Source organism: Macaca fascicularis, chromosome 15 (assembly GCF_037993035.2).
Source record: "Macaca fascicularis isolate 582-1 chromosome 15, T2T-MFA8v1.1".
Taxonomy (NCBI): Eukaryota; Metazoa; Chordata; class Mammalia; order Primates; family Cercopithecidae; genus Macaca; species Macaca fascicularis.
In genome coordinates this window covers 42,381,188-42,391,240 of record NC_088389.1, presented here as the reverse complement: position 1 = coordinate 42,391,240, position 10,053 = coordinate 42,381,188, and the positions used below count along the sequence as shown (strand labels likewise).

The 10,053-nt window shown below is 34.5% G+C and overlaps 1 non-coding gene across 1 annotated transcript; it reads right to left on the bottom strand.

Annotated features, from left to right (window-relative positions):
* Positions 1–9,705: 9,705 nt before the first annotated feature.
* Positions 9,706–9,810, bottom strand: LOC123569325 (U6 spliceosomal RNA). Its single transcript, XR_006692952.1, has one exon. It is a non-coding gene; the product is annotated as a U6 spliceosomal RNA (small nuclear RNA).
* Positions 9,811–10,053: the final 243 nt, after the last annotated feature.

Here is a 10,053-nt window from a genome sequence, read left to right as displayed (position 1 = left end):
CTTCATATTTTCCATCAATAGCAAGGCCCAGGTATTAATTATATGGTCTTATTCTGTGACCTGGTTTGTCATTCCTGAAATAGCTAAAAGTAAAACAGCTGTCATTCGGCTATCAAGAAGCAGTGGAACAGAAAATGCCAAGGAGGAGGTGTATCAGATACTCAGAGGGTGTAAAGTCATGGCTTTCCATGCTTTGGTGCTAGGGCATCTACAATGCATAGGAAGATTTTAAATGTGAATTTTGTGCTCTGGTCTATGAGTAGATGCTTCATGACACTAGTTTGAAAATGCCTGAGTAATAACCTTGACTTTGTTTCTGCATTTGACATCTGTTGTTTTTGTTCACTGGCATCCCTTCCCTTTTCTTTTTCTTTCTTTCTTTCTTTCTTTCTTTCTTTCTTTCTTTCTTTCTTTCTTTCTTTCTTTCTTTCTTTCTTTCTTTCTTTCTTTCTTTCTTTCTTTTTTCTTCCTTTCTTTCTTCCTTTCTTTCTTTCCTTCTCTCTTTCTTTCTTTTTTCTGAGACAGAGTCTTTCTCTGTCCCTCAGGCTGGAGTGCAATGGCATGATCTCGGCTCACTGCAACCTCTGCCTGCCGGGTTCTAGTGATTTTTCTGCCTCAACTTCCTGAGTAGCTGGGAATGCAGGCGTGTGCCACCATGTCTGGCTAATTTTTGTATTTTTACTAGAGACGGGGTTTCACCATGTTGGCCAAGCAGGTCTCAAGCTCCTGACCTCAGGTGATCCATCCACCTCAGCCTCCCAAAGTGCTGGGATTACAGGCACAAGCTAACACGCCGGGCTCCCTTCCCTTTTCTTATGGGAATAGCATTGAATTTTCCTTTGAGAAAATACCTTTCCCTATAGGTGTAGTTCCTATAAAGTGTGAAATTATATCAGAGGCTTTTATACTTTCACACCACGACTTGGCAAGTATCTCAATCCAGGCCAATCAGTCTTCGTTTCCTTAAGATATAAATCTCGAGTGAAGTAATGCATGAATGGACAATATTTAAAGCTGATTCATGTGAATTGAGATAGTTCCTGAACAGAATGCCTACAGTTCTTTCTATCTAGATCTCCAATTGTCTCTTGAGTGTGTGACTCAATTGTTCAATGGCCTCTCAATTCTGTAAGTTGTTTGTACTTACTTTCATTATTTCTCCTCCTCAGGTAATTTCAGACTCTTTTTGGTTTCTTATGCTAAAAATTTCTCAACTTTTACAATCATAGAATTAGGCACTGGACAGGGAGACTACTTTTGGGTACTCATTGTGTCCCTGCTCTTAATTGGTTATTATGGTGGTAAGAAATCACTTTTCCTTTTCTGGCCTATCTCCTCATCCATGAGAGAAGAGTAATGGACCAGGCCATTCTAGCTCCAAGGTCATAAATTTCTAGTAAATATCAGACCTTCTTTGACTAGAAAAGGTAAATTAAACTTTCAACACAACCAGGAGGTGGTGCTCCAGTACCATGATGACACATCACTAACAGTGTCCAAGCAGTATTGCCCCTGCTGGGGATAAGGGATTCCAAGAATCCTACAGGGTCTTTCCACACTGTCTGGTTGATTGAGCACATTTTCTTCTATTGTGAAACACATTTTTATGTGTGGTTAATGTGGGAAGTCTTTGCAGGACCTCTATAGAGATGGATAAGCCTTCTTCCTCAAATAACTTCCTGTTGGCCAGTGTGGGAATATTATTCCTCGATATTTGCTAAGTCACAGTGATGTTGGATGGAGATAAGTGGTGATATTGTGCATGTGGGCAGATAACTAGAGTGAGATGAGCAGCTACAAACATCAGGGGCTTTGCATTCTGGCACCAACAATGCCATGTATTTGACGTGTAACTTTGGGAAATAATCCTGGATTTTGTTTCAGTCACTTCCTCTAAAAAAGATTACGTTGCATGAAATCAGTGGTTCCCAAGTTTATATTTTCCCAACATTAAACAGTGGAAAAACACTTTACTAAATAAAGTCATATGTGAAATTCTCATATAAAGTACTTCTCAAAACTCTTTATAAGGGACAGAAACTGAGTTCAAACAAGCTTAAAAGTAAAATAGGAAATCTATTACCTCAAATAACCAGGAAATCTAAGTGGAAGAACCATGTCAGACATGGCTGGGTGAGGAATTGAAAGCTGTCATCAGAGATCCACATCTCCATTTCCTATGTACCTATATCTACTTGGCTTTCCTCTCAGTGCACTCTCAATGTGTGGCAGCAGCATGGTTCTAGGAGAAGAGAAAGAAAAAAGTTATCTTCCTCATCTCTGCTTTCTTCCTTGCTAGGTTATCCCTCAGGTGCCTCCATAGAACATTTAAGTCATAAGGAACAGAACCTGAAAACTATGGGACAAGAAGATCTATAACATTTCTTGCAGCTCTGAGGAACTAGATCTCTATATTATGAAAAAGTTGACACAGTCTGTCTCCATTCTTCGTCATGTTAATGCATTTTCCCATCTCTATAGAGGTCCAGCAAAGACTTCCCACGTTAGTCACACACAAAGATACGTTTCACAATAGAAGAAGAAATTATCTACAGATAAATGAGAAAATGCAAGTTTGGGGAAATGCGTTAAATTTATATTTTCCCCATTATCTGTGGGCTAGTAATTTATTTAGAAAACAAAATGACAACTTGTCATCTTTGCTTGACTATTTCTTCATTCCCCAAAATATTTGTAACCTCACTTACATCATGCAATCTCCTTGTACATGGTAGGAAACCCAAAGATAAGTTTCTCTACTATTCCAATGATACAACTGAGGAGCAGATAATCAAATAATCCAGTTACCAAACGATTGGTATAAAATATTGTATCTACAAGAGCCCAATGAAATCACCTTACCCAACTCAATTGTTTTTCACTTAAACAGATGGATCCAAAGGGGAAAATTTTGTTCTCAATGCCGTGTAGTAATTTAGTCCCCAAGCAGGAATTGGAAGCCAAGATTGCTGCTTCCAAACTCCTTATTTCATCTAATTGTTGTTTCAGTGCAACTAGCAATGTCTTTCTCAATAACACAGTTCTGATCATGTCACTTCTTCCATCAATTATTTCTATGATTTTCCATCTTTAGTAAATGATATGAATAACTTAGCATGACAATCAAGACCTTTATTGATGCAGGCTCTCGCCTACTTGCCCAGCCTCATCCCCACCACTCCTTGCTTTTCCTGTCATGTTTCAGTAAAACTGACTCTTCTTGGCATCCCTCATATGTTTTGCTAGTTTTAGCTTCTAATCTTTGCTCAGAAATTCCCTATGTCTAGAATACTACCCCTTTTCCTCTTTTGTCTCACGATTTCTCCTTCTCTAAGATTCAGTTCATGGGTTACTCCTTTTGAAGCATCCTGTGATATATCCTCCTCCGCCAAAGTGGTTTTCCCATGGGATCTCATGATTATTACTATGATTACTCTTACTAAATTAAGTGGAATTGTCATTTTATGGACCTAACATTTTGCATGTCACTTTGGATAAACAAATTATGTTAATGTTTGACTTGAAAGATAAGTTGAGGGAAAAAAAAATGCTTTTCCAGGGCCTCTAAAAAATACACTAGAGCAGGCATCATTAATGGCTCTCTTTCCTCAAAAGCCTGAACAAAGTTCCAGAATTCTCTTCTACTCCATGACGCAATCACTACCCTTTGATTGAAGTTTGTCAATAAATGGAAACCTTATTTACCATTCCTATCTGTATCTAAAACAAAAAATGAAGTATGCTTCTTCTAAGGTGTCATATGTATTTGATCCCGAGGTCACTGGAGAAAACCTTGAGGTTACGTCTTTGTTCAATAGTAAAGAGGACTGAAATCTGATAGTGACATCTGCCAATGCACAGGAAATGAGAATATGGCATACATTATGTCAATATGCTGACTCCACTGCCCTGCAATGGTTCTCAATCCTTTAATCCCAGTTCTACATTTGGGGGATCACATTTACATCTTGTCAGACTTCAAACCTAGTGACAGTGCACTATTGGCCATTTTTACTCAGGTAAAGAGGGTGCAAGTTATATGCAATCCTCAGTTCTAAGTATAATGACACTCATTTCTCTCACTCTGAAGAAAGTGAACTCAGGTCTAGATCAGAGCTGCAACCCAAACCTTCCACTTATCTGTGTCTTTCTCTACTGAGTATCTAGTAATTTATATTCAACTTCAAGTATTTATGGTACTCAAGGATAAAGAAAGCATCTTATCCATCTCTGCATCCAAATTTCCTCTTTATATGAGATAAGCTCAAAGTATTTCACATGTTCCTATCCCTGGACTATCACCTTCAAAAATTATCTCAGTTTATCTTTATTAAAATCCTATAAAGCAATTTTGATTATTTACTCCTGGCAAAATAATGAAGGGATAAGATAAAATAACTGATTTGCCCCAAATCAGTTTATAAATTTCAGAGTTTGGAACCAAGTCATCCTAAATATAAAATGCATTTATTTTATTACAATGAAACATGCTTAATAAATATTTGCCAGATGACCAAATGGATAAATGAAGGGATATTCAGGCTGTAAGAGCTGTTTAAAATATTTTCCACTTCTGGCATAATATGTGTTCCCAATTCATTTGACTGGCCAGCTTTTACTTTTTGCCCTACATTTGCACTCTTTGCAGAGAGATATCAGAGTAAAATCCTGCTTGAAAGTTTACCTATATCTTTTCTAAAGCCTCCCTTCATATGAAAACTACCACATCAAATACAAATGCTGAAAAAATAGATAATACGTTAAAATAAACTTATTGTGATCATCCCTCGAAGGCTTTCTAAAAATACTCATTGTAAAATATTTGTGTGTGTGTGTGTGTGTGTGTATTTTCCTGGAAGAAGGAATTATAATGTTCTCACTCTTTAAGATTCTGACCCCTGCAAAAATATTTCTTGAATTAGCAACACAAAAGGGATAACATATTTTGTTTCTGAAAAATAAAACAATTGAATAAATTCTGAGTGATTTTTTAAGCTTGATAAATTACATCTTCTAGAGCCGCTCTTTACATGGCTACATTGAGCTTTTAAGAAATCCTTACACTGGCCAGGCATGGTGGCTCATGCCTGTAATCCCAGCACTTTGGGAGGCCGAAGGGGATGGATCACCTGAAATTAGGAGTTCAAGAACTGCCTGAACAACATGGAGAAACCCCATCTCTACTAAAAATGCAAAATTAGCCGAGTGTGATGGCACATGCTTGTAATCCCAGTTACTCAGGAGGCTGAGGCAAGAGAATAACTTCAGCCCAGGAGGCGGAGGTTGTGGTGAGCCAAGATCGTGCCATTGTGCTCCAGCCTGGGCAACTGAGTGAAACTCGAAAGAGAGAGAGAGAGAGAAATAAATTCTTACACTTATTTTCTCGTTTGTCATTAAGTTTTAATCACCTGATACACATAGAATCTCCTTGTTTCTCTGATACATTCACACTCTCACCCACTGTCTTCACTACTATGGTTTCCTGTACAATGACTGATGCAGGCATTTACCATATTCCCAGAATACAATTTTTGATAGAAACGAATGATTGTCACTATGCGGTTATTCTCAAAAAGAGATCTTGATGGCCAGATTTCCCAGGTCTGCATTTAACTGGATCCGCACAAGCTAGTAAGTGCCAAGAGCAAAATCTGAACATGAAAGATTTCATTGTCATGAAAGATTCTTAAATATATGAGTATTTTTTACTATAAAATCATAGAACGTCAAAAATAACGATCCTTAAAACTTTGGGCTTGCAATTTGTAGAATGGATTTTGAAGGACGAGAGTGGAAGCTGGCAGCTAGTGAGGTTACTGCTGATCTACCTTAATCAGAGGTGAAATGATAGTACTTGGGATTAGAATGGTGGCCGTGGGATGGAAATAGCTCCATGGAATTAGTAGATACATAGAAAGTAGAATACGCAAGATTTTGTGTTCTATTATAAGACAGTCTACAGGAGGCAGAGGAACCAAGGATGATTTCCAGGTTTTATCCTAGGTCTGTAATTAGTTTTTTTACCCAGAAAGTTAAGTTTGTACAAACTTATTACTACAATGATTCTTTGTCAGAAATAAAAAATAATCCTAGATTATTACCACTGACTGGGAAGGGTAGGAGGAAGTAGAAGATGAAGAGAGGTTGGTTAATGTGTACAAAAATACAGTTAGAGAGAAGGAATATGTTCTAGCATTTCATAGCACAGTAGGGCAACAGCAGGTATTTATTATATATTTCAAAATAGCTAGGAGAGAAGATTTAGAATGTTCTCAACACAAAGAAATGGTAAATATTTGAGGTGATGGATGGCCTAACTATTCCGATTGATAATTATGCATTGTATACATATATCAAAATATCACATATATCCCCACAAATCTGTACAATTGTTATGCATCAATGAAAACAATCCTAGAGATTCTTGCCTCTGCATAAATGCTTTTGTATCCTAACTATCTCCCCACAGAGCATGCAAATTTCTTAACTTCAAGTCATGTGTCTTCTCTTTATTTGCCTCCTTCACTACTGGGAATCTGATAGATGTTTACTACTATACTTAAGGACAGAATATAAGGAGAGAATGGATTTGATGCCTCACTCTGAGCTTGCAAAAGATGGAAAAAACAATTAACTTAATTCAGCCAAGATTTAATGGCACCCTGTATTTACTTGGCCTATCAGTGAAATAGAAGATATGGATAGGCAAATACATTTTGAACAATCTTGCTTCTATGATTTTGTTTCAACTGTAGTCCTCACTTCTCCTATCGAAATTAGTGTTTCCAATTTCTAGAAATGCTTTTATATCAGAGCACACAGTCACTTCTCTCTCTTTGACATCTCTTTTAACTCCAATAATTATTATTACACACAATTCTTAATCCGAGTTTAATCTTGCATGTCTATATCACTTATATAAGATTTATAAGAAATTCAAATTTGAATGAAATATTACCAATCGATATTTAATATATACTCTATTTTTTCTATAATTGAAATTCATACTTAATTCTGTAAATGCAGGTTAATATTCCTATACTTACTTCTATTTCCCTTAGTGCCTAGCACAGAGCTATACATGTGTTTCATACTTATTTCAGTTCATTTAGCCCTTATAAAGTGCCTGCAATGTGCCATAATTTATGAAGAAAAATTTCTTACAATTTTATGAGAAAAATCTTCTTCTCACTGTTTTACAAATTAAAAAACTTTAAAAATCCAAAAATACTAGGTATTTTTCTAAAGAGTTAAACAGATAGAAAATGTCAACATGATAATGGTAATGGTGGTGACAATAATAATAAATGACTTCATTCACTAAATGCCACCAACAGAACAAAATAAAATCACCTATTTTGCTATTTATAACACATGTAGAAATAAAACTCCGAACATGATAGCACACAGGATGAAAGAAGAATATAAAAATGCTATGTTATAAAGTACTTATACTATATATAAAGTGGTATAATATTAGTTAATGGTTGAATAACCGCTAAAATATAAAACGCATTATAACCGGTAAAACACAAGTATACATATCAGGAAATAATAAAAATAGTAAATTAACCTAAAAGAAATGGGGAGAGAAGAACACGAGACAAACAGAAAACAATTTGCAGAATAGTTGATTTACCAAATCTTTAATTGCATAAATTTAAAGGGTCTAAATGTACCAAATCAAAGGCATAGATTTTCAGATTGGATAAAACGTAAACCATACTTATATATTGTCTATAAGAAATTCATTTTCACATAAAGACAGAGAGTTTAGAAGTAAAATGAAAAAAAAGATATGACAAGGAAAATCTTCCCAAAAGAATGCTAGAGTAGCTATCTTAATATTAAACAAAACAGATTCAGAATAAGGATATTACTAAAGACAAAGAGAGACATTCCATAATGATAAGAGGTTAATCAACATGGCATAATAATCTTGAATGTGAATACATCAAGTATTGAAACTTCAAAATACATAAAGCAAAAAACATTAGTAATAGAAAAGGAAAAAAAAATGTACAAATCTAGTTGGAGATTTCAATACTCCCTTCTCAGGAATTGATAAAACAAGCTAACAAACACAAAAATCAATAAGCATAGATAAAACCTGAACAAAATCATAAACCAACCTGACCTGATAAAAATTTATAGAATACTTCATTCCCAAAGAATAGAACACACCTTCTTTTCAAACAACATTCACTATTATAGGCCATATTCTGGTACATAAAACAAACTGCAGTAAATTTAAAATGACTGAAATAATGCTCAATACACTCTCAAAATGAGCTACAAATCAATAATCCAAAGATGTCTGGAAAATTTCCAAATATTTGAATAATAAGCAACATTATTTTATTTATTTTGATTGCTCATTTACTTGTTTTTGGTGCGAATATTTAAGATCTACTCTCTTAAACTTCAAGTATGCAATACATTATTATTAACGTAGTCACCATGCTGTTCATTAAGATCTCTAGAAATTATTCAATTTACAACTGAAAGTTTATACCATTTGACTAACATCTCCTCATTTTCTCCACCTCTTCAATCCATGACAACCATCATTCTATCCTATTACTCTGAGTTCAAGTTTATTTAGATACCAAATATAAGTTAGATCATGCAGTATTTGTCTTTCCGGGTCTGGCTTATTTCACTTAGCAGAATGTCCACTAGGTTTATCAGGATTGCTGCAAATGACAAGATTTTGTTCCTTCTTAAGGATGAATTACACGTATATGTGGGTAAGCATTTTCTTTATCATTTATCCATCGATGGAAACTTAGGTTGTCTCCATGTCTTGGCTATTGTGAAAAAATGCTGTAATGAATATGTGAGGGTAGCTATCTCTTGAAAATACTGATTTCTTGTCATTTTAATATATATCAGAAGTGTGTTTTTTTGGGTCATATGGTAATTCTATCTTTAGTTTTTTGGAGAAATTTTATAATTATTTTCCATAATGGCTTTACCAATTTATAATTTTTCCAACAGTACACAAACATTCTCTTTTCTCCACATATTTACCAACACTGCTTTTTGATTTTTTTATAATATCCATCCTAATAATTGTGAGGTGATATCTTTTGCTTTTTAATTAACATTTCCCTGATTATTAGTGATGTTGAACATTTTTTCATGTATCTGTTGACCATTTGTATTCTTTCTTTGGAACAGTATCTATTCAGGTCCTTTGCCCATCTTATAATCAGGTTATTTGTTTTGTCTTGTTTTTGCTATTGAATTATATGAGTTCCTTATATTTTTTGTATATTAACTTTGATTGAGTATATGATTTGCAAACATTTTCTGCCATCCTGTAGCTTGCCTTTTCATTGTGTATTGTTTCTTTTTTTTTAAGTTGACACAAAAATATATTTAATAAGCTTGTTATATAAAATCAAACACTTAACATTGTCAACATTTCTTCAATAATTCAAACTCACTGATATCTAACTGGGAGTAGTTTGTATTTTGGAAGACTTCCTAGCTAAAAGTATATTTACAACACATGTAAATATAACTGAAGAACTACTTCAAATAATGTTGAAATTCATAGAATTCCAGAGATTTATAGTTATAGCTTAGAAGTATCACCAAATCGTTTGCAATCAAATGTACAGCACTAATTATGAAAAATGCTTTATTAAACCAAAAGGGGATAAAAACTGGGAGGGAAATATATGGTGTTAAAGTCCTAAAAATATGGAACGCTTCACGAATTTGTGTGTCATCCTTGACAGGGGCCATGCTAATCTTCTCTTATCATTCCAATTTTAGTATATGTGCTGCTGAAGTGAGCACAGTGTATTGTTTCTTTTACTGTGTAGAGATGTTTAGTTAAATATAATTTTACTTGTTTATTTTTACTTTTTGTTCCCTGTGCTTTCGGTGTTACATCCAAGAAATGATTGTCAAGACCAATGTCAAAGAGTTCTTCCCTATATTTTCTCCTAGGATGTTTACAGTTTTAGATCTTATATTTAAGACTTTACTTCATTCTGAGATGAATTTTTAAGGTATAAGTATAAAATTTCATTCTTTTAC